Source organism: Podarcis bocagei, assembly GCF_964188305.1.
Source record: "Podarcis bocagei genome assembly, chromosome: 2".
Classification (NCBI taxonomy): domain Eukaryota; kingdom Metazoa; phylum Chordata; class Lepidosauria; order Squamata; family Lacertidae; genus Podarcis; species Podarcis bocagei.
Window position 1 is genome coordinate 83,859,488 of NC_138126.1, and position 19,294 is coordinate 83,878,781.

General features: G+C 43.4%; 1 long non-coding RNA gene across 2 annotated transcripts; it reads left to right on the forward strand.

Annotated features, from left to right (window-relative positions):
* The first annotated feature begins 139 nt into the window (after window positions 1-139).
* Window positions 140-18,354, forward strand: LOC308581959. 2 transcript variants are annotated; one of them, XR_014005408.1, is made up of 5 exons: window positions 140-311; window positions 5,849-5,993; window positions 7,791-7,880; window positions 8,436-10,682; window positions 17,596-18,354. It is a non-coding gene; the product is annotated as an uncharacterized lncRNA (long non-coding RNA). The 2 variants fall into 2 exon arrangements; XR_014005409.1 differs by lacking the exon at window positions 7,791-7,880.
* The last annotated feature ends 940 nt before the right edge of the window (window positions 18,355-19,294 follow it).

Genomic DNA, 19,294 nt, shown 5'->3' on the forward strand with positions numbered 1-19,294 from the left:
GGGTTGGTCGGGGCAGGGGGGCGGGGCAGCCCAGCTCCAGATGCGCGCGCAGGTCCGGAAACCTCTCTGCGTTAAGCATCTAGCGAGAGCACGTTTGAGGCGCGCGGGCTCCGCAATAGCAAAAGCGACGCGACGAAGGAGCTTCCCTCCCTCTACTCCCCAGCTGAGAGCAGGGAAGTGTCCCGTTGAGCAGGCTCGCCCGTGGCAGCTGCCGGCCCGTAGTTGCAAATGGCTTCCCTATACATTACCTAAAAGACATCTCTCCGTAAAAAAGCAGGCAAGCGCAGGAGATCAATAGGCAGGGCGCAAAAGTAGGTGAAATGTCGGGAATGGAATGGGATAGGGTTACAAATGCTAACTTTACGAGCCATGTATTAAGGAGCCGTTTTCTCCGGCGTCCTTTTCTTGTGGCAGGTTGAATGCTTCTGCCGTGATAAATAGGCACCGGCGGCAGCTCCGCATCAGACGGAGCGCTCCGTACGGAAGAACAGGAGCTTCCAGAGCCCTGCAAACACATAGCTAGCTGGCTGGGCGGAGTCGCCATTTTCAAAGTTCTTCATTTTACCACACCCTTTTCCCTGCCTTTCTTACTTCCCGTCATCGCTTATTCCTTCGTAAATACTGGCGGGAGTAAGCAGCTGGCGATACAGTGCTGCTGCTTTCTTCTATAGGCTGACGACTCCTGCCCTGTCTTGTTTTGTTACTAAGTACGTCGCAAGTGTTAGAATCATAAAGGCTCATCAGATCGGCTCTCCGTTTCCACTATTTTTATTCTTTCAAGCAGCTCAGTCCCCAACACTTCTTTCTTCACAGAAGACTTCTGTCCGTTTACTTTCTAGCATTCAGCATGCTTCACATCTATGAAGCAAGTAGACCTGAAGTGAAGAAACTCATGCCAAGAAAACAAAATACACTTGCTAACGTACAAAATAATGATACAGTGGTACCTCTGGGTGCGAACAGGATCCGTTCCGGAGCCCCGTTAGCATCCTGAAGGGAACGCAGCCCATGTGTGTGCGGATCGCAATTCGCTGCTTCTGCGCATGTGCGTGATGTCATTTTGAGCACATGCACGAGCGGTGAAACTGGAAGTAACACGCTCTGTTACTTCCGGGTCACCACGGAGCGCAACCCGAAAATACTTAACCTGAAGCTACTTCAACCCAAGGTGTGACTGTACATTAAACACTTGCCATCAATTACATTTTATGTTTGCTCCTAAAGTAGAGATACCTTTTGCAAGCTTCAGCTACTTCACCACCAGCTGTGCCTGTGGTTCCATACATTATTTTGCAACTGCAGCAAGGACTACTGCAGCGCAGTCCTCCTGGGACTGCCTTAGAAGACTATTCAGATATTTCAGTTGGTGCAGATCCTAAGAGCCAATGCAGATTTTTTAGTATAGGTGTTACGTGTTGTCTCTAACACTTCTGTCTACTTCCAACAGAACAATGCCCCACATTACCTGTCACTGGAGCCCTATTCCATGTGGTTGACAACTGTATGGGAGAGTAGGCACATGCCCTACACTCAAGTTGTGATAAATGATAGAATAATAATAATAATAATAATTTTTTATTTATACCCCGCCCTCCCCAGCCAAGGCCGGGCTCAGAGCGGCTTACAAGCAATAATAAAAACAAGATGAATGATTACAACTTAAAAACAAAAATAAAATACAACATTAAAATATTGGAACATTAAAATATTAAAATGTAGCCTCATCGCAGGAGGAGAAGGAAAAGAAAAAAGAAAGGGAGGGAGGGAGGGAATCAAACTGGCTCCAAGCCAAAGGCCAGGCGGAACAACTCTGTCTTACAGGTCCTGCGGAAAGAATTCAGATCCTGCAGGGCCCTGGTCTCATGAGGCAGAGTGTTCCACCAGGCCGGAGCCAGAGTTGAAAAGGCCCTGGCTCTGGTTGAAGCCAATCTAACTTCCTTAGGGCCTGGGACCACTAGGGTGTTGTTATTTATGGACCTTGAGGCTCTCCATGGGGCATACCAGGAGAGGCGGTCCCGTAGGTACGAGGGTCCTAGGCCGTGAAGGGCTTTAAAGGTCAAAAGCAGCACCTTAAATCTGACCCTGTACTCCACCGGGAGCCAGTGCAGCTTGAAAAGCACTGGGTGAATATGCTCCCATGGCAGAGACCCCGTGAGGAGCCTCGCTGCAGCATTCTGTACCCGCTGGAGTTTCTGGGACAGCTTCAAGGGCAGCCCCGCGTAGAGCGAATTACAGTAGTCAAGCCTGGAGATGACTGTCGTATGGATCACTGTGGCCAGGTCGGGGCGGGAAAGGTAAGGGACCAACTGCTTGATGCGGCGAAGGTGGAAAAATGTCGCCTTGGCTGTTGCTGTAACTTGCGCCTCCGTGGAAAGGGAGGCGTCAAGGATTACACCCAAACTCTTAACGGAAAGCAATGGCACTAATTGGGCCCCCGCAAGAGAAGGGAGTTGGTCCCTCATCCCCATGCCATCCCGACCTAGCCATAGGACCTCTGTCTTCGAAGGATTTAGTTTCATTCGGCTCCCACGAAACCATCCAGCCACAACTTCCAAGCATCTGGTCAGTGTGTTTGGGGCCGAGTCGGTGTGGCCATCCATCAGCAGATAGAGCTGAGTGTCATCAGCATATTGGTGACAGCCCAGCCCAAAGCTCCAGATAATCTGGGCAAGGGGGCGCATAAAGATATTAAAAAGCATCGGGGAGAGAATAGCGCCCTGTGGCACTCCACACACCAAGGAGTGGCACGACGACATTTCCCTCCCTAGTGCCACCCTCTGTCCCCGACCAGAGATAAAAGGGCACAACCAGTTACGGGCTATGCCCTGTATCCCCACGTCTGCGAGGCAGTGGTCCAGAAGATCATGATCGACCATGTCAAAGGCTGCTGACAAATCTAAAAGGATCAGCAGTCCTGACCCGCCTCGATCCAGTTGTCTACGAAGATCATCTGTTAGGGCAACCAGAGCCGTCTCTGTCCCAAAACCAGGACGGAAACCGGACTGAAATGGATCTAATGCCGATGTTTCCTCCAGAAACCTACCAAGCTGTTCAGCAACCGCTCTCTCAATTACCTTACCCAGGTATGGAAGATTTGAAACTGGGCGGTAATTGGATAGGTCTAAGGGATCTAATGAAGTTTTCTTTAAGAGTGGACACACCACTGCTTCCTTCAGTTCCCCTGGGAATGTCCCCATGTCAAGGGACAAATTTATAATTTCAACCAGGGGGGTCCGCGCAACATCTGGACACTCCCTAATCAGCCAAGACGGGCACGGATCAAGGAGGCAGGTGGTGGGCCTACCAACTTGGAGGAATCTATCCACATCAGTAGGGAGTATCCGATCGAAATGGTCCAACACTGGACCTGAAGTCAGTCGAGGGGCCTCCAGTTCAGTCACTGTATCTAAATTGGCAGGGAGGTCACGGCGGAGCAACAGGACTTTCTCCGCAAAAAAGCTCGCGAATGCCTCACAGCTGTGGGTCGAATTTGTGCTTAAATTTGGTTGTCCTCTTAAGGATGTTATTGACCTAATTATTCTAAAAAGTTGTGCCGGGTGAGAGCTAGCGGATGCAATGGAAGCTGCAAAGTAAGATTTCTTAGCAGCTTTCATAGCCATCTCATAGGCTTTCATAAGCGTCCTATAAGATGTTCTTGAGGCTCCGTCACGAGTCCGTTGCCATACTCGCTCTAGCCGTCTGAGATCCCGCTTCATTTTCCGGAGCTCCTCAGTAAACCAAGGGGCCCAGTTTCGACGGGGTCGCAGAGGGCGCTTAGGCGTGATCTCATCAATTGCTGCCAAGAGCCGGTTATTCCAGTCCTCAACAAGGTCATCTAATGAGTCGCCAGGAGGAGCAGGGTTCCGCAAGGCTTGTCGGAATCTATCAGGATCCATCAGTTTTCGCGGACGAGCCCAAATAGGTTTGCCACCCGAGCCAGGGAGGAGCGGGAAGTCAATCTTGGCTTTCAGAGCGTAGTGATCAGACCATGGCACTTCCACAATGGGGAGCATGATCACATCTATGCCAGCCCCAAAGATCAGATCCAGCGTGTGGCCTGCTTGATGAGTAGGGCCCAAAACAAACTGGGAGAGCCCTAGTGTTGCCACGGAAGTCACTAGGTCCAGAGCCTGTGAGGAGGGAGCAGCATCGGCATGGACGTTGAAGTCTCCCAAAACCAGTAGGATTGGGAACTCCGAGGCCCAGCCCGCCACCAACTCCAGCAGGTCTGACAGGGTGGCTGCCAGTGTGCTTGGTGGTCGGTACACCAGCCAGACAGCCAAGCTGGTATGAGGTAGGCAAAACCCCAGATGAGCCTAATTTGTCTGAAGGTAAATTCCATAGTGACTGAAGGCTTCCATAGCAAGATCTTACGCAGCAGCGCCTGCCTGCTCGCCCTTGGGCAGTCCTACACATAAAGCATGGGATGGGTGGGTGAAGAATCCAGGGCTGACTGGGTGAGGCTGAAAGCTGGGTACAGCTGACTTTTATAGCCAGGGACAAGGCCAGAGGAAAGAAGATTTCCTTCTAGTCCACTCCCTAAACAGCACCCCAGGCTCACCCACGATTGACTGCAACCAGGCAAGCCCCAGCAGCCAGTGCAGCCGGTGAATGAGGAAATGATGTCCTTCCCTGGGTGCATCAAAGATGGAAGATTACCTCAGTGCTGCAACTACACACAACTGTGGACCACAACTGCTGCTCCCCTCCCCCACTCAAACTGGCAATAACCTAACCTGCTTTCTGTTACGTTGAGAATGAACTTAGAGTAGGAAATAATAATACAGTACTGGTATGGAATTCACATGTTTCATTTAGCTACACAATGAAAAAGTAGATATGTCACATTTTATTCAGTGGTTAAGGAAGGCTGGTACACCTAGCATTATCTTTTCTCAAAATAAAATCAGGAGTTGAAAAAGGGCAGCAGCAGAAGGAACCAAGTGCTATTTAGGCAGTGATCCAACTTTCTTAACAAACAGACCATTTTTCTAGCATAGAGTTTGCAGTTTAATAACGTGCAGCTGCATTATGATTTAACTACACAAGCCCTTAAGTACTGCTCTAGTGCCCATCCTTATTGCTTCAATCAGAAACTAAACAAACACTGTACGTGTATTAAGAGCCAACTTCTTCAGTCATTCTGTACTTCAGAATAAAAACAGCCTCTTTATAATGTACCATTGTATGTTTTTTTAAAAAAATTGTACCAAGAGCTCATTCAAAATAATTTGAACTTTGCCAATGGAACTGAAAGTTCATGTTTGCTTTCATTTTAATGAATGAACCATTATTAATTACTTTTATTTCTACGAGTTTCCTTAAGTATGTGGTCTAGTTTTACGAACTTCAAAAAGGATTCCGTGTTCAAGTGAAAGTTTCCTATTCCAGAGCATACACTTTGCTTTCTCTCTTTTTTTACATTCTGTCTTTTTTTAAAAAAAATATAATAATAATATTCTGCCTTTCTACCATCATAAACTGAGGGCGATGTAAGTACATTTACCATCCCAAACCTGCTCTACTTCAGCAAAGTTGCTTCATTATGTGTTTTTAAACCATCATCCCTTAAGAACCCAAAGCAATCTTATCTGGCCTCCTGGCTAGAAGGTGTATCAAAAATACAGTAAAAAGTGTGGTCACATTTTCCCTCCTAAGGAAATGGAAGAATATTTTCAGCTTGTAAAAGAAGTCACATTTTGACTGTGTATATATTACCACTTATATGCTCCAGCATGCTTCTGCTGTTGGTGTTTGACGCTGAATATACATGGCATTAGCTGCAATCCATATCTGTCCTGTAGCTTCTTGAGAAATACTGCTTTTGATGTATTTCCCCCAAAATCAGCTTCCAACTGATTAGAAAATAGAAAGCACAGTTAACCTGAGGTGTGTACGTTAGAGACAGCCGTTGAACATGTGCAGATGACAGTTTCAGTGATAAAGAGTTCAGCACTGGGTGATGTGCGTGGACTGAAGAGATGCCCCCTCTGGTCTGTACAGCAACATGATGCTACTTGAAATGATGCGGGGAGGGGAGGGGGAGCGGGAAGACAACATCAAACTGTTTTCAGACCCTAATGTGTTCATAGCCTTTAATGCTACCTCTTTCCTTGTAGGCCTTGAGGCCTATTATTGTGTCATTTCATGGCAGCCTGCTGTGTTTTTCCTTTTACATTTTAGTTTACATTTTGTTTTGTTTTAATTTCTTCCATCACAGATCTCCAATTGCAACTGCATGCTTAGAGGAATTTTTCTCATTTCTATACATGTCAGAATTGTGAGAACAATCAGTACTGGGTAGCCTAGAGGCATAAAAGGGGTGTCTTCTTTGTTGAGATTTCACATGCTTGCAACTACAGTGGAATGCCTTCAGCATATTATCTGGCAGCACTCTTCAAAACAATATATATATTTATATTCCTCAGAACCCGCCTTGTTTGCAAGGAGGCCTGGACTGACATCATGCTCTGGCTTAGAATACAGAGCCTCAACTTGTCTCATTTTCCAAAGCCTTCATCACTGGCTATGATAGGAATCTTAATGTTTGTATATTATTATTATTATTTGCCAGAATTGCAAAATTTGAAGGCATCCCCTTCTGAAATGAACCATGATAAAATGAGGCTAATTGATTCAGATATCTTCTTTTGTACTTGGCAATTTAAAAGTTTGAGGCGTTTTAAAATGGGGAAATGAAGAAATGCATACAGTATTTATTTATTTTATCTGCAGACTATTATATGTTTAAATAATTACATCATATACTTAGGAGCAGCTAGAGATATGATGGGTCAGAGCCCTCCCACCCCCCACATACTTCCCCCTACTCATTCTATCCCTACACATCTCTAGCAAGTAATAAGAAACAGTTTACAAAAAAAGGCAAATAGTGTTTTTTATTTCAAATAATGTTTTTTTATTATTTCAAACTAACCCAACAGGCATCCGCTTCCTGACTGTATGATTACTTACTCTTTTCTTACATTCATTTACTGTAAAAACTCACCCTTAAAATAATTTCTATTTTTTGTTATTAATTCAAAAAGTAACAAACTCTTATTCATAAGCAGCCAGGAAAGCTGGCGGGGGGGGTGGCAGAGAAAAGGAGAAATGGGTTACAGTACACTGACTTGCACATCTACAAAATCCTGTCTGAAAGTCCATGGAGTTCTTCTGCACAAATCTGACTTGAATGCTGCACATTCGTTCAATTATTATGCATTAGCTCCCTCTTGTGGCAGTTCTACACATTTCTTCGTTATACTGAATTTTGTGCGTAAAATACTGGGGAGCAAGATTTGAGCTTTGCTGTTCTGTGAGTTTAGGGTTGCTTTTCCCATTCCTCTTTCATTTGTTTAATCTATTTCTTAATGTATTTATTGTGAATGAAAGGTGGGGCTGCCAATTGGCCTGAATTTCCTCCAGTTTGTTTTCTGGTACACCTTGGACACAGTCAGTGCTCAAGTGAAAAACAACAGGGCTTCCTATTTTACACAACTGTTAAATGTGCAAGAACCCTCCCCTCCCCACACTGAGGAGCCAGTGTGGTGTAGTGGTTAAGAGCAGTAGACTTGTAATCTGGTGAACCGGGTTCGCGTCTCCGCTCCTCCACATGCAGCTGCTGGGTGACCTTGGGCCAGTCACACTTCTCTGAAGTCTCTCAGCCTCACTCACCTCACAGAGTGTTTGTTGTGGGGGAGGAAGGGAAAGGAGAATGTTAGCCACTTTAAGACTCCGTCGGGTAGTGATAAAGCAGGATATCAAATCCAAACTCTTCTTTTCACCAGGCCAATCTAGGTGTATTCCAGTGACAGTAAACTCAGCCAAGACAATCTCTGTTTCAGCCTTTGCAGTTCCTGACACAAGCATTTATGCTGGTTAAATATTGAAGTAATAGTAATACCTTTGATTTAAGTGATGGGAATTAATTAAAGAAAATTTTAGAAAGATCGCCAGGATGAACACTGCAAGACTAGTGTGACTGGTGTGTAGGTCACTTTAAACTGAAAATCCAGTCCCAGCTAGTGGACAGCCAAGGAATATGATTTGGACCCATGGTGGTTGTATAGCAAAAAGAAAAAAGTATCTAAGACAATCATTTGCAACTATGAACTATACTGCAAATAAATATACTATTTCCAGTAACATTTTAAGAAACGTTTAATATGAAGTCACAAGCGTTATTTCAAACACTTATTAGTAGCTGTATACTACTAAGTAAATCAGCAGTTATAACTAAACTAAAGGTTCTGTTAATACTAGGGGTGTGCAGCAGATTTGAATGAATCCTGAATCTTGAAGCAGATGGTTCAGAAGGATTCTGGGCTTGTTCAACCCTACAGAAACCAAGTAGGGACCTCCAAAGCACTTAGTGGCTGCACTTTCGGTTGACAGTGGACATCAGACAATATTTATTTTAAATTTGCCTACAGGCGTGTGAGACAGCGCTGGAGCTGTGACAAACACAAGGCCCACATTCCTAGAACTAGCCAAGTCAGTAAAAGAATGGAAGCTGGAAAGTCCATCAAGACATGAAAGCAATAGATTACTAAAATGTGAGTAGTAACAATGAGCAACTTTCCTATTATTTACAGTGGAAGTAGATCACAGACCAGACGGTGATGAAATGTAAGATTTGTTTATTTTTAATAGATTTTTCCAAGTGTGAAATTTCCTGGTTTTAGATGTATGGTTTGTTTTTTATTCTTAAATTGTATTTGGAGCCATGATTCATGGAAATGGGACTGTATACGATTTGTTTAAGATTTATTGTAATGGCTAGTGACAAATGGCTTGATACGTTTTCTAATGGGGAAAAAAATGAAAACAGTGTTTTTATAAAATTATTAATTCCCGTAAGGAAATGAGTCGTATGACACTTTAAAGACCAAGTAATTTATTGCAGTATGAGCTTTCATAAAATGAAGATTACTTCCTCAGACAGTGAAGGTGTTGGAAATACATTATATATGCACAGAGGAAAACTCTTTTGCAAGGTGAGATTAAAAGATAAAGGAAGACATTGTGAAAGCTTATATATGCGATGGAATTCAACGTCACACTTTGATGAACATTCTGTCTGCTCAAGCGTTTCAGCCTGCCAGACCGAGTGGTCACTCCCCCCTGCCCCCCCCCACCAGCTTGCTGTTCAACACACACCCTGAGCCAATTTTGGGGGTGCACAGGGATGGGGGGGGAGTCCTGTTATGCAAGCGCAACTCCTTGTGCAAGACTTCTGATAGGGCTCTTTAGGTGAATCACCCCAATACTATTTGGACTCATACAGATGGCATTCAGCATTCATCCTGATTTGCTTGCACAAAGTTAACACGGTGATTGGACTATGTCTGATCCTTATTGAGTATTTCTCCTGATTTTTTAATGGGGTGCTTATATGAGCATTGATCCAGCACTCATCCTGACTTGCTTACAAGGTTTTTATACATATTCCTGTTAATTATTCGAACGTTCCACTTACATTGCTTACATAGCCAAAAGAGCAACAGCAACGGGCAAAAGCGAAGTATCAGGATATTTTGGTGAATTGCACAACATGTAGAAGTATGGGTGGGGAAAAAACACCTATAGAAGACGAAAATGTAAGAGGAGAGGAGAACCCTCCCCACAAAAACATACCAGTAGGGATTGAGACGCGGGTAGGGATAGGACGCGGGTGGCGCTATGGGTAAAATCTCAGCGCCTAGGACTTGCCGATCGTGTGGTCAGCGGTTCGAATCCCCGCGGCGGGGTGCGCTCCCGTCGTTTGGTCCCAGCGCCTGCCAACCTAGCAGTTCGAAAGCACCCCTGGGTGCAAGTAGATAAATAGGGACCGCTTACCAGCGGGAAGGTAAATGGCGTTCCGTGTGCTGCGCTGGCTCGCCAGATGCAGCTTGTCACGCTGGCCACGTGACCCGGAAGTGTCTGCAGACAGCGCTGGCTCCCGGCCTCTAGAGTGAGATGAGCGCACAACCCTAGAGTCTGGCAAGACTGGCCCGTACGGGCAGGGGTACCTTTACCTTTATCTTTTTAGGGATTGAGAATGCTTAGTGCCCACACAATGCTGAGCAACTGTTGAGTGGTGGAGGGACAGACTGAAACACAGAATGGGAAGAGTGGCTGCAGAAGGATGGCAGAGGAACAAAAGCATAGGCACCCACCCACCCACTCACTTTCCCACCAGCCTGACCCTCCCTGGACTGGAACACTGGACAGCAGCACTGCACACTGCAAGGTGTTGCTGCAGATCCCACTTGTTCTGCCTAAAGTTCATTCACCTGCACATCTTCCATTCTGCCTCCAAGGATGATATGGAATGGAGGATATAACAGCCCCTTTCACTTGTTTTCTTCACATATTCTGCATTGCACATGGGGCAGGACCATGGCAGCTGGCCACACCCACAACATGTGTGTGCTCAGCTAGCTAAAGGAAAGGGACATGTATTCACAGATGGTTTGTAACAGAACCCTTACTTACTAATTCAGCCAAATTTCGTTAGCAGGGATTTACTCGGGGATGTCATCAGCAGTTGGAGTGGTTCTGACCCGCTCTGTGCATGCAGCTGAGTGTCTCAGAGGAAGAGCTAATATATGCTAACACTACATTAGGATTGAGTACCACTCAACAGCTCCAACAGAAAAGACCGCTGCTCTCACTGAAGATTTTAGTGCCAACAGAAGGTAGATAATTACCACCTTGATATGCAACTTCCATCTTAACAGTGTTTAGTCTAATACATCATTTACTTGTATTACTAAGACAGCAGTAGCTATTGCTAACATATGATAATTTAAGGTTGGAATCACTTAGTTCACAGACTGTGAAAAACAAATTACTCTTTGAAGACATTCTATTCATACATTCCACCCATGAGAAGCCCCCCTCTCTATATTTGAAAGATTATGCCATCTTTAAGCCATCGTGAGATTATTAGCAATAGCAGAGCTAGCTATATGAAAGCACAGTAGTTTATATAAATAGCCGAGGGTGGCCAATGTAGCTTTATTTTGGTTTTTGCAGGAGTCCACAAGCTCAAACTACCACTCCATGTGGCCTCTACATACAGAGTGCAATTATGGCTGGTTTTATGCTAGTCAACATGACCTGAACATTAGTTAAGTGTGAAAAATTCAGCAAATACATCCATATATTTATTTCAGATAGGATCATATGGGTCTGTTTCACCTGTCTTTGAAACCCTTTTGTTTATTCAGTCAGCAACGTTGAAGTTTTCATTTTTGGAAAACATTTAAAAGCAAATAAAGCCCTTCCAAAATTTTTCAGGGCAAATGTTTCCTAGGCCTTCTGATTACCAAAGTATTACTCAGTGTTGGCAAGCAATTAAAGATACAACCCTATTGTAGGGGCTATGTTCATTATCCTTATAATTCCTTACCGGATCCATTTAAGAAATGCATAACGTCTAGCAACTACTCCATAAGGGATAGATGCATTTTCTGTGGAATCTAACGTAGCGCTGTGTCTTGCAGGTGTGCAGGGGATGAGGCCTGCTCAGGCAGTAGTACTTTCCTCCCTCTCCTCCCGCTATGCACCTCCTAAATGGTATGGGCTATGGGCCCCCCACCTACTCTCCAGAGAAGATTTAGAGGGTGCAGAGGAAAACTCATTACATGAGCGGACCTCGTTCCACATACACAACAACGTGTTTGAATCCTGCCCTTTATGCATTTTACTACCCATTAACTTAGTTTGGAGAGGCCCTTTTGGAGCACTTTGCAATCCTTTTTGTTTTAATGACCCTCACTGCTCATCCCTAACTCAATATCATTTATGAACCAATTAAAAAAACACAGGTACCAATACCAATCCTTGGGGGAAACTACTTTCTACATGGGAGAACTGTCCTTCCTGTTATGTAGCCAGTTCCTGATCCCTAAGAGGACCTCCCCACTTACCTAGGGAGTATGTCCAACTGGAATGAAAGTGGCTTTACTTCTGAATTCACTTGTCCTGCTAGAAGAGAAAGGACACAATCATTTTCAAGTGTGTGTCAGCATTTGATAGCTGTAGTCTTCAGGGTGTTGGATAGATTCACCAAGATAGATTCATCAGCTTTTTTCTTGAATTCTTTTTGCACCAAGTTGCACTGCAGCGGTAAGGCTGAACATTATGACCTTTAATTATGCTTGATATTTTGTGGCTCTTTCGCTTGCGACCAAGCTACTCAGAATCAATGGCTAAGCTGAGAATTGTACTCATTCTGTTCAGCATGTGGTGTAGGCCTTCACAACCCTAAGCCACAAGAGAGCATTGCAGCTATTTGCATCTTTCCCAGATCATCTTCCCCTCCCCCTTTTTTAAAACTTGGGTATCTTTCCCGTAAATCACTTTCTGATCAAAAGCACAGGATCTTGGAAGACATCCATTCAAGTTATTGGAACAGGATGCTGCAGCACATTCTTATCACTGTGGGTTGCTTCATTGTGCTTTTGAGCCAAAAGCCTGATCCAATTTTTTCACACTTTTATGCAATGCTATGTGAAGCTCTGCCAGCGCAACTTGTATTCTTCTGCAAGCCAGGATTCCTGAACGCTCTCATCTACTTCCCTGATGCTAAGCAGGCTCGTGCATGCACGAGCTAATGGAGCAGACTTCACAGAATTTTAATCTTTAAGCTCATAAGTTCTTTTGACAGCTCTATTCACTTTCACCTAGTAAATATGAAGGTTGCTTCCATTTTCACATAGCACTTCTATCACTGACCAATTGAGAGGATCATAAGTGAGTTCTGTTCGCTGCTTCAAAAATGGATGAACAGAGTATGGCTACAGGGCTCCTTTGGTGTGTTTTTTGGGGGTTTTTTTAAATGATATTTATTACTTTTCCAACATTTTCAACACAACACTACAAACAAAAAAGAAAAGAGAAAAAACAATACAAATACAATACAACAACGCTACATGGACTAACAAAACAAAGCAAAAACCAACAAAAACAATTTAAAAACACCTCAAACATTTTCAATATCTTATATTTCATTCACTTATTTCCAGCGACCTCCTCACACCTCCCTTTTTGTATTCCACTTCTATTAATTGTTTCAGCAATTCCTTTCCATCTTACTCTGTTTTCTATCCTATAATTATCTTAACACATTCTTGCCTTATTTTTCCTTTAATTTTCTATTAATCTATTTATACTTAATTCCTTATGACATTTCTATTAAAGCCATATAACTTCATTCCAACATTTTTCTAACATTCCTTAATTTTACAATATTTCTATAAATAGTCTTTAAACTTTTTCCAATCTTCTTCCACCGACTTTTCTCCCTGGTCTCGGATCTTGCCAGTCATTTCCGCCAATTCCATATAGTCCATCAACTTTGTCTGCCATTGTCCAACACTTCAGTGTTTTCAAGAAGCAGCCATTTTTTCAACCAGCAAAAAACAGATGGTTCACAACGAAATTTAAAGGTCTGGCAGGGCAGGTCCACCTCCTTCTTTGGCATCCATCAATATCTTAAGTTTTACTCGAGGCTTCCTGCCCTGCCAAACAACTCTAAAAACATCCCTCTGCCACCTCCTGAAACAATCCATCCCATCCAAAGCTTTCAATGTTTGAAACAAAAGCAACATCCCCAGCAACACAGCAGCCCTCATCCCCACCACAGTAACTCGGCCCAACAGTAACAACTTCAGATTTGTCCATATTTCCAAATCCCCCTTCTCTTCAATCCAACATCCTTCACAGTTATCCTTAAACAGATTCACATTTTTGGCGGTCATACTAACCCCCAAATACCTCTCTTTCTCAACCGATGTTAGTCCTGTCGCCTCCTGAAACTCTGTCAAGCTTTCCTTTTCCAGTTCAGATAGGGCTCTGGTCTTCAAATTCATCTGTTCTTCTTTAAGTTCAATCATAACGAATGTCAGCTTATGTTCATCAGGTTGTCTTTGTATGGATGGGACTCTCCTCTCCAGTTGTATTGCTTTAAATTCAGCAGCAAGGGTTTTTTCCCTGACTTCATCTGCAGTTTGCCGTATCAGAGTAGATTCCTGTGTCAGTTTCTGGATGGTTTCTGAATTGGTATTTACCTTTTGTCCCAAGTTATTTAAACTTTCTACGATTAAGTCAATTTCAATATTTGCAGCATCCATTTTCACATTTATCACGTCTGTTTTCTTGTGAAGTTGTTCCAGCGAATCATTTATTTTCAATAATGCAGCCACTAAGGCCTCTTCTGTCGACATCCCGACTGTTTTTTCCTTTCCATTTGCCATAACACTTAAGAGATTCAAGGTCAATTCCAAAGTCTCACACTTTTTTATCTTGCAGCTGGAAATTCCCCTAGCCCAGCTCCTGTAAAGTAACCAATTTCAAAAGCTTCCACTAGGGGAAAACAGTTTCTATTTGTATCGGTCAGTATGTCCTCTTTTAAACACAGTTTCAATAATCCAAAGTTAGTTTCAATTTTCAGTTACTTTCCTCCCCTTTTTTTTTTGAAAACAACTGGAGACAGTAGAAACAATGTATTCTCTTGTTTAGCTACCTGTCAATGAACGTTCTAAACGCTGTCAATGGACGTTCCAAAAAACATCAATCCTGCTAGCAGCCCGTTTCCAGGGTCAGAGCGGCGGTATTTTAACTCTCTTAACTCTCTCCTACAGGCATATTCAGTCCACCACTTCCCCCCCTCTTCTCCTGTCTCCAAAAGGGGGGGTTAGTTCTTTACCGATGGAAATTTAGTTTTTTACAAAAGGCTTTCCAAGACTTTAGCTTGCAGCCTCCTTGCTTCAGTTTATCTACAAAAGGGGGAGGCAGACTTCCTGTATTGAACCTCCCCGTTTTGATGCCAGATTAAACGTTTAAAAATCCAATTCTTCCCAATTCAGCTCTACTCACAGGTAATTACTTTAGAGTCAAATTGTCCACAGGAAAAAGTCAGTGCTCTCCGACAACAGCTATGCGGCTTCGCTCCGTGGAAGAAGCAGACGATTCGAAGCACCGCGCCACTCACCCCACATCGCTCCGGATCCCCGAAACTGGGTTTCCCCGCGAGTAGGGGAGGCGCAAAAGGTGCCTGCCGAATCCCACGTTCACAGGCTTCTCCCGCCTGTGATTTTTACGGGTCTTCGCCTTAGCCGTGCGGTACAGACCCAAATTCCCACGGGGAAAATTCCTCCCGATCAGAGGAATTCAGCCATTGCCAGAGGCACCAACCCGGAGGTCCCGGCTACAGGGCTCCTTTGGGACAAAGGATGGGATTAAATTTAATATGTCAATAAATAAAAGTAAGTAATTCTCTTTTCTTCCCAGTTCAGGATTAACAGTGAATTTATAAACACTGCAACTTTCGCTTGGCATCCCATTTGCAAACAGCCCCATCCAAATCTTGGTATTGTTGATTCTGTATATCTGTATTTAGCATGTGTTTTCCATTAAGACCTATATCAAAGTAGTTTCTAGTGCAAAGAGCATGATACCTGTTCTATACACGCTAGCATCCATTTATAGGCAAAAAGATTTCCCCAGCTCAGTTACCTGTACAAGGTATTGCAGATTATTTTGACATCCTTAAGGAAACAATGCTGAATATGCCTTTGGGCTTTGCCTTTAGCGTGGAGCATGCTGAACTGAGATTTCGACAAACCTATTAGCAGCCCGAGTTTGCATCCATTAAAACAAATGAATCCACAATGGAATAGCACTAAAAAGGGCCTTTCTTGACTCGCACCTGGCTTCCAGTTCCGTGTTGCCTTAATGGGGGCAGCCCCCACGACAGCAGAAGATAGTTGGCGAAGGAAAAACAATGATGATTGAGGGTATGGAGGTTGCAGAGTTTTGAAAAATTGAAAGGAAAGGTGCGAGATTGGTTTCATTATGCCCAAATCTTAGAGATTTTTAAAAAAGATAAAAAAATTGGTTTCCAGGTGGAAAAATCAAAATTAGAGACAGAACTACTTGAACCTAAGACGAAAGTGCTTTCAAGAATGTTGCTTAAATGGAACACTCAAGATGAGACAGTTAAATCAGCTATGATAAAATGGGCACAAGACATTGGGTACAACATTATGTCTGAAGACTGGGAAAGGTTGTGGACCACCGGTATGAAATTCACGGCATGTAGTGCCTTAAAAGAAAACATTATGAAAATGGTATACAGGTGGTACATGACCCCAGTCAAACTTGCAAAGATATATCATTTGTCTGATAATAAATGTTGGAAATGTAAGGAGGCTGAAGGGACATTTTTTCATCTCTGGTGGACATGCCCGAGGGTGAAGGCTTTTTGGGAAATGATTTATAATGAGTTGAAAAAGGTGTTTAAGTATACCTTTCATAAGAAACCAGAGGCCTTCCTCCTGGGCATTGTGGGCCAGAGAGTGTCAAAGAAAGATAGAACTTTCTTTTTATATGCAACCACAGCAGCAAGAATTCTTATAGCCAAATATTGGAAGGCACAGGAGTTACCCACGCTGGAAGAATGGCATTCGCAGCTGATGGACTATATGGAATTAGCCGAAATGACAAGCAGAATCCGAGACCTGGGAGAAGAAGTAGTGGAAGAGGACTGGAAAAAAATTAAGGACTATTTACAAAAATACTACAAGTTATATGAATGTTGAGAATTTGCTAAGCTTTTGGGAAAAACATGCTTCAGTACTGAGATTGGTAAATGATGGAAACTAAGTTATGATTTATAAAAGCATAAATTGCAGACTATATAACTAAATGAAAACACAAAAACATATGAAATAAGGTATTAATTTGCTGTTTATTTTTATTGTAAAGAAAGCAGGGGATGGAGGACGTGGGGAAGTCCGGTTGATCATGAAAATTGATTTGAAAAAGTGAATTTTCTTCTATAATTTCTTCTTTTCTTTGTAAAACCGCTTTTGTTGTGTTACTGACGATGTATTCTGACCTTGGAAAAAAAGCAATAAAAAATTATTATTAAAAAAAAACAAAACAATGATGATTGAGGGTAATCATTCTTGTAAATTCCTCCCAAGGGACAGAGGGAATGGGGCTTTACTCAAAGTCCATATCGGTACCTGGCACTCGCTCCAGCATGGAAGGCGGGGGCAGGGAGGCACTGAGTGCAAAAGCACTTTGCCTGGTGAAAACCCTCCAACGTCGCCATTATGAAGCAGAGGTTCTACTGTTAATTAGAGCTTAATTGGAGTAAAGTACAGACACATGCTAGAAGAGATGAGATCACAAACTGCGGAACAAACCAACTGCAAGGACTTTAAGGTTTGAACTCGAGATAAGACTTCATTTGGTGCAAAAGATGGTGGGGAGGAGGGGAGCCTACTGTTTCTTTATTTAAAGTTTTCTTCTCTACATTTATGATTCGGCAACCCTCCTCTGAATGTTAGTTCAAATTATATTTGTACAAGCGAGGATGGAAGAAATTGGATTATAAATATGGAATATAACACCAAACGGAACTGTTTGTGTAACAAAAATGGGAAAGGGAGGGAAGCTGTATTTTGCAAAAGGTGTATGATGGAAACTTAGAGCTGACTCTTCCCCATCCTATATTATTTACAAAGTGAACTTAATAATGCTAAGAGGACTTGGAATTTAATTTAATTGGAAGTATAATTGCTCATATATCTTCAGTTGGAAGGAAGGATGAAAGGAGTCTATGAGCTGCCCAGGAACTGATAAGGTTCTTCACTGAGTCATCTGCAGTTCGACAGACTACTCTCCTTCCCAGGCTGAGAAGAAAAATGGTGACAACAGTTTATTTACTGGGACAGAGCAACTATTGCATCTGTTGTTAAAGTTCTCTGTCCAAAAAACCCCACTATAATAATTGGCCAGAAGGAGCCTGAGTTTCACTTTCTCTTTCTATCTCTTCTTTCTAGTGTGCTGTTCTGTACATAGTATGCTTAGTATTAAGGTTTAGACTTATTATAAGTATTGTAAGTTTAAGTTAAGTCTGCTGCAACTGGATTTCTTATGGACAGTGCCAATCCTGGGTGTATTGGATTTGTGACCATTATGCTCATTTGCCTTCAGTAGCAGTAAAGCTCTGCTGAATTAAATACAATTGCCTCTGGTCTATTTTGGGGGATCCTGCAACGTGTTTAAGTTTTTACTCTGCTAACTAGGAGCATCTCCACCCCCATCGTTCAGCCCGGACACTGAGATCCAGCGCCAAGGGCCTTCTGGCGGTTCCCTCATTGCGAGAAGTGAGGCTACAGAGGGCCTTCTTGGTAGTGGCGCTCGCCCTGTGGAACGCCCTCCCATCAGATGTCAAAGAGATAAACAACTACCTGACATTCAGAAGACATCTGAAGGCAGCCCTGTTCAGGGAAGTTTTTAATATGTAATGCTGTACTGTTTTTAACACTTGATTGGGAGCCGCCCAGAGTGGCTGGGGAAACTCAGCCAGATGGGCGGTGTACAGATGGATCAATATTGAGTAGAATTTCATGACAGTACAGGAGGTAGGAAGGGGGAGGAGAGGAGGGAGGAGTTTTGTTGCCCGAGCGGAAGCCTGTTTTGCAACAGTGTTGGATACAGCCCAGTGTTAGAATGAACCCAGTGGTAAACACACAGTGAGATGGAAGTCATCTCTACTGTGATCAAAGCTGCCAAGGAAAGTGTAGCTGTCATCATGGACATCCCTGTCACTCTCTGCATGTATGCTTCAAATCGTGCTAATGTTGCTTCTCAAGACAATGTACTTACATACATGTTTGTGTGGAGGAATTTGGCAAATACAGAAAATGCCAAAGCCGCAGCCAAATAGTGCACAAGATCTGCCTGCACCCATCAGCCAGCCAGGCTTTGCAAATCGCAGTGTGTCGCTGTGTCCACACATTCTCTCCCAGCCCTACCTAGAGATGCTGGTAATTGAGCCTGGGACCTTCTGCACGGAAAGCAGATGGTCTCTCTCACCAAGCTACAGCCCTGTCCTCTATAAATGCACATGCAGCCTGCTTTACGTGTTAGGTGGATTTGTACTTCTGCAAAAGACTTCAGTATCTCATGGAAAGACGTGGTTTCAACTGATGAACATTAGCAACGTGCACAATGGAAGCAGAGGGTGCAGTAAAAAGTGGCTGGATGCCTGTATGCGGAGGGACGTCACTGGGAATTCACATGTTTCTTTTTTTCTTGCACCACTCAAATTTCTCCTTGATCCATGAATCATTGTAATTTCTAAGTAAAGCATAATTAGAAGGAATGTAGACCTCCATGTCGTATAATTGAAAAATATGTTTATGGAATAAATCAATAGCAGCCTGTTTTGCAAAAGTGGCTTTGAAGTGGCTAATTGGATTAGCAGCAGATGGTGGCTTTTCAATTG